Source organism: Balaenoptera ricei, chromosome 3, assembly GCF_028023285.1.
Source record: "Balaenoptera ricei isolate mBalRic1 chromosome 3, mBalRic1.hap2, whole genome shotgun sequence".
In the NCBI taxonomy this organism is placed as follows: domain Eukaryota; kingdom Metazoa; phylum Chordata; class Mammalia; order Artiodactyla; family Balaenopteridae; genus Balaenoptera; species Balaenoptera ricei.
Window position 1 is genome coordinate 81,456,248 of NC_082641.1, and position 6,281 is coordinate 81,462,528.

Consider the following 6,281-nt stretch of genomic DNA (forward strand, 5'->3'; position numbering starts at 1 on the left):
TTAATTAGAGAAAGACAAGAGGGCAGTGCATATTAGTTTTGTATTGAGAAGCAGGAGGTGATGAAAGGCTCTCATCCAAGACACATTTGCCCTGGTGATTTTATCATGGTACTATAACGCAAGTTATGGTCCTCATGTCAGAAATGCAATTTCATCAAAACAAGAATGGACCTTCTATGAGAGGAATGGTTATATAAACAAATCTAAAGATTAGTATATAAAACAGGATACTACCCATCCTTTGCCATAGGACATGAACCAGGCTATTGAAATAGGCAGACTTACCTAGAATGCCAAATCATAATCAGAAGGTTATTGATATGAATCAAATGAATGTACAATGACATCAGTTCTAAGAGAGCCTGACTTGAGTCTATTTGTTTATCTCTACAATAGGATTTATCTAATCACTGAAGTTATAATTATTATCATCAGCTGAGAGAACCAGTGTTGGCTCCACAATAGGGATGAGCTTAAGTCTGGGAATAATCTATTGGCTAAGGTTGCTACTGTGACTCATCTCATCTGACAACTCCATCTGATATTCAGATTGAAGCATTCTTTTTCTTTAAAAAGGTAATATTTTATATTTTTCCAGATAACAGTGAAAGCATTTCCACACACACAGCTTCATGTCTAAGTTCTTGGGGAGAAATAATAAGCCTACTTATTTAGGAGTTTTTCTGATTTTTTTCTACATTAATGATGTCAAAATAACTTTACAAACAGGACACTGCTATAAGTGCCTATGACTAGTGTACAGAAAAGGCTGTCATATATTTATTTATATTTCTTTCCCTCACCCCTACCTCCAAAAGCATTTGATGTAGTTAACAGGTAGAAATACAGCAAAATGGAAGATTCAACAAGAAAAAACAATCTTCTTAGGTAAGTGGCAGTTGTGGCTGTATGAACTACTTTTTGCTTCTAAAAATAAAAAGATAATGAAATTAAAAAATTTTAAATACAGACATAAGTTCAAAAGAAAATACTCAAGTGCCAGAAATCAACACTACCAAATAAACACCACTCACTAGTTGAGGGAAACAGAAAGAAAGCTTGTTGTCTGGCTGATATTGAAGTGGAGGGGGAAAGGTTCTTCAGTAGCAGAGGATTAAGTTTTTCTAGATATAAGGATAATGTGATTACCTAATCTCTTAATATGATTGTTGACCACAGAAAGACTTATGTCTAAAAACCCGTATTTTATTTCTTTTCAGATTACAGGTGGCTAGCTTGGACAGAAATTGTTTTAATTTTTATAAAACTTTACAGAAAAACCTAAGGAATAGCTGATAAATATTTGTAAAAGACATTTTTATGTACCCTAGTCTCATTAATATGCTCTCTGATTTCCAAATAGACAACAGGCAATAATTCAATTGAAGATTTGAAGAATAACTGTTGTGGTCTTTCATAGAAATCATTAGCCAAAGAAAATTGGTGGTACTAGTAATTCAGGGCATGAATTTAATATAAACTCTATGGTGTGTATTTCCCCCAGGCAGAGAGATAAAAACAGAAATCATCTGACATTCACTACTATGTCCTTCCAAAAGTATTTTCCATTTGTGTCATTAGATCCATTCTCCACAACAATTCTCTACAAGAAGCAGACCAGGATGGACTAATCAATGAGAACACTTTCTTCTGTTGTTGTGTTCAAGCAACAGGATCCCTGGCCCTGGGTCTGAGGGAGAATGAGAATGATGTTGATTATCCTACCAAATGCTCTACGTGGATCACATCAGGCTAACTGCATCTGTCATAGCTCCTCTCAAGGTATCCTTTTCTCTGTTAGTCTCCTGTTCCTCCCTTAATTACTCAAATCTGACGGTGCTATTTGTTTCCTCTTAAAAACCTTATTGACAGAGTATGTTTATTTTACTGGTCTTCATTGGTGTTATGATTTTCCATTTTTCTTACTTCATTAATTTGTCTTTACCCTTTCCCCTTTTTATTTTGATTAATTTTATTGTTATTTTCTAGCTGGGTATTTGAAATGCTTACTATACACACACACACACACACACACACACACACAACACACATATATATGTATATTATCTTTCCATACATCTGGATAATTCTATTATTTTCTCTGCTTGGACTTCTTCCCCTCCTCTCAAGTTAACTCAATTATACTTATTTCATAATTTAACCTTTTCTTGCTTTGGAAAAGCTTTTCTACCAACTAATTCATAGTCTCTTCTCTTCACTATTAAAATACTTATTATTAGTAGCACTCATCCACCATTTGTCATTTACAGTACAATCTTGTGAAATTTAGTTATTTTTCTAGACTCATTCTTAGAAAAATTCACTTAATATTTGCTTCATGATGTAATATAGCTTTTAGGGGTTTGTTGTTGTTGTTTTGGGTTTTTTTCAGTGCTGTCTTGACAATTTTGAAGCCCTGGCTAAAGGCTGTCCAGTTCCCCTCTGAGCACCTGATTAAGGCCATACCCTAATCACTTCTTTCACTGGTTTCTCTGATATTAAGGATTTATGACATTAGACTGCACCCACCCATTTAATCCAAGATAATCTCCCCATCTCAATGTTCATAACTGTAATATATCTGCAAAGTTCCTTTTGCCATGTAATGTAACACAGTTACAGGTCTGGTGATGAAAGTGTGGACGTCTTTGGGGAGGCATTATTCTACTGTAACCTAAAGCCAGTCAGCACCCTGGAGCTCAGCCCAAGTCTGAAGAAGAGAGTTCCAACAAAATCTATCCTGAAGCCTTGAAGAATAGAAGTGAACCCTATTAGCTACCTGGAGACAAGCCCGCTCTTCTTACATGTTCAAGCAAAGCCAACAAACTGAGCTCAGCTGTAGTCAAACCATAGTTGGCCTGCACACCCATAAACATAAAAAATATTTGTTGGTGACACAAAGGCACAGTTACACAGTATTATTACATTAAAAACAGACAAATACAGAATAGGTACAAGAGGTAATGGTTGGATCAACATGGATGTTGTCGGGATGTCTAAATCCAGTGGTGTTTAAAGTGTCTGTAGCAGATAGATACAATGTAAGGTATTTTGGTTATCATGGCATTAATCCTTAAGATTTTAAAGCTAAGCCCTGTGCATTTTCTACATACAATGCCTCTCCTTTTGAGAAACACTTTTAACTTAATACTATGTCCTAGAAGATGATTGAATGCTTGACTATGAGCCATCAAGTTATTTGTGACCTAAGATTCTCATTCTGAAATGGGTATTTTCTGACGTACCAAGTCATAAATTTTGGCATTCACAGCAGCTTTCCATAATCAAACACAAATTTAATATATGAGATCAAGCTCAAGGAACTCTATAAGGAACAAGTTCCATTATGTTCCAAGCCCTACTAAGTAGGCCAGATTCTTATGGCGTCTCCTCCTGATATACAGCTCCCTTTTCAACCCATATACATGACCTCATGAGGAATTTCCTATAATTAGCTGACTGCAGAAAAAGAAGTTGAACTTTGCACCACCTGCTGGTAGAAAATATCAACATTGCAGTCCCAATCAGGGGGTTCTTAAATGATAGTGGTAAAGGAAATTCTCAGTAAAGAGAAGTTCAAGTAATGTGCGATTGATCACTTCCTCTGGTTGTATAGATGACCAGCGTCATCTACAGTGATTCATGATCCATGACTCACATGTTGGCTGGATGGCATGAAGCAGGACAAAACATGATCCATAAATTGATGACAAGATGTGAAGGGAGGAGATAGGTCAAACGACATCTTAGGAGGGGCAAAAAGTATAACCACAACAGAGAAAGCTCTTAATATCCTGGTAGGAAAGATGAACAGTTCTGTGTATGTCTTACAGCCTCTCTGCTCAGAAACCCTATATCTTTCTCAATGGCCTCTTGAATTAATTGACCGTGGTGATAGGAATAGAGGTTAGTTGTAGACTTTAATACATAGTACTTCCTCTATCTAAGGTTTGATTTGGCTAGAGCTACTTGCTAGTGGCAGTGATAAGCAGTGAGCTCCCAATATGACAACACTCCCCTGGGACAAACATGTTACCTGTTAACAGGTTGATTATCTTGCATATCTTCATATTGGAAATGGCAGCATCTGTGTTTCCTAAGAATAGATATTTACTCTGAATATAGACCTGCTTTTCCTGCCTTATATAATGCTCTATTCATAATCATGTGCCATCATTTACCATAAAGCCTTGTTATACACACAACAACCTTAAAGCTGTTAAAGAGCTGTGGAATATTTGGAAAACAGTATCTGCAGAGTAAACAGTGTGTGGGCAACGTCCTGTAGGATGTGTTATATGCTCTGCACTAGTGATCAGTGTAATAGCACTCCTTCTCTTATAGCCAGATACATAGGTCCAAGGACCAAGGTGTGGACATGAGAGTAGTTGTTCATAATATGGTTCTTAATTTCCTATTAGAAAAACTTTCATTTTGTATCTTCACAGCATTTGGCTCTGATGATCTGGAGATCATGTTTCCTAAGGGAAGGATGTTTTCACCAAGGGACTCAAGATTGATTCCGTTAAGCCAGAAGTTGAGCATTTTGTGCTCCTTCTGCTACTGAAGCACTAGGTAAAAAGAAGAGGTTTGCTGCATTAGTGGGGCTGATTTGTCTTGATCAGCTTTCTACTACTCAATGGTAGCAGAGAGAAGTAGGCCTGGAATTCAGGAGATTCTCTTACTACATCTGTGTTTTCTGGTAAAAAGTAATAGAAAAATAGAACTACTTCACACACGGTCATTACTTAGGACACAGGTTCTTCTGGGAATAAATCTGAGAACTCACCAGACAAAAAACTATGATTAGCTGTCATGCTGGCTGAGGATGAAGGGAATGTGGAAGGGGTAGTGATAAGGGAAGTTACAAATACCAACTATGACAATGTGACCTTATACAAAAACCAAGGATTGTAGTGAGTATTCATATTTTCTTTTTTGCTTTTATATACATATATATATATTTGTAGATATTAAAAATCAGTTTTTCATCTTTCTCTCTATGGTTCTCTTATTATTTAATGTAAATGGGGTCACTAGAGATTGAATTTATATTTTAGATCTTTAAGTTTCAAGATACCTAAGAGGGAAACTGACTGAGCTAGAAAAGATATGAACACTATCGAGATGAATAGAATGGCACATGGGATTTTGTATCTCCCCTTCTGGGGAGAAGACAATTTATTCCCTTGACTTTACAAGGATAGTTCTGACAAGATAAGCAAAGCATGATGCTATTACCTTTGGTCAGAACTTTAATATGTATAAAAGGAGTGTGCATAGATGCTAAGTCCACAAACATTATACATGCACCATACAGGATTGTCTGAGGTCAATTAGGCATCACTTCCAACTGTGAAGTGGGAACTACATTTCCCAGAATCACCTTCACTGTATGGTCATTGGATAAGATTTTCCTAGGAGAGGAGTTCAGGACTTCTGGAAGGCTGGAGTGAAGGGGAAGCCATTATTTCCTGTGTAGAAATGAAGTTCACAGTAGCACCCTGGCAAACTCTTGAGGACTACCCTCTTCACTGTAACAGACTGGACAATTTGTTGGGAGCTCCTCAAAAGTCCTCAAAGAATGTAGCAGTTTACAGGGAGACACTTGAGGATCTCTGGTTCAGTTTTTCAGGAGAAAAAAAACTTCAGTGTCAGTACCTATGACCTTCAGTGGCTGCTCCCCAAACAAGTGGTATAAACTTTCCCTGAATTTCGCCTCCCAAGCAATTTCAAACTCATGTAAAGATCTAATTCAATATTCCATGCAAGGACTTCCCTGGCGGTCCAGTGGTTAAGACTTTGCCTTCCAATGCAGGGGGTGCAGGTTCAGTCCCTGGTCGTGGAGCTAAGATCCCACATGCCTTGTGGCCAAAAAACCGAAACATAAAACAGAAGCAATATTGTAACAAATTCAATAAAGACTTTAAAAATGGTCCACATCAAAAAAATCTTTAAAAAAAAACATATTCAGTGCAGAGTAGCTTCTGTTTTCGTGACTGAATCCAGACTGATATTGGATTGTAGTTCCTGGAGGACTGCAAATGGAATATGTGTTTTCTGTATCCATTTAGTGTTTGGTGCTGAATAATTGTTCAATAAATTGTTTATCCAGGTCAGATCTTATCTTCACCTCATATAGTGAAAAAGCTAACAACAACAAAAAAAGTGGTAGGGAATTTTAGGAGGAGATAAGACTTTTGCTTCCCATGTCATTATGTTTCTGTATTGAACAATAATGAACAGTAATCCTCTCGAGTATTCAAAGGTCTTGAATTATT

General features: G+C 36.9%; 1 long non-coding RNA gene across 1 annotated transcript; it reads left to right on the plus strand.

Moving 5' to 3' along the window:
- The first annotated feature begins 402 nt into the window (after nucleotides 1-402).
- Nucleotides 403-4,928, plus strand: LOC132362404 (uncharacterized). Its single transcript, XR_009502359.1, has 3 exons — nucleotides 403-576; nucleotides 1,582-1,782; nucleotides 4,449-4,928. It is a non-coding gene; the product is annotated as an uncharacterized LOC132362404 (long non-coding RNA).
- Nucleotides 4,929-6,281: the final 1,353 nt, after the last annotated feature.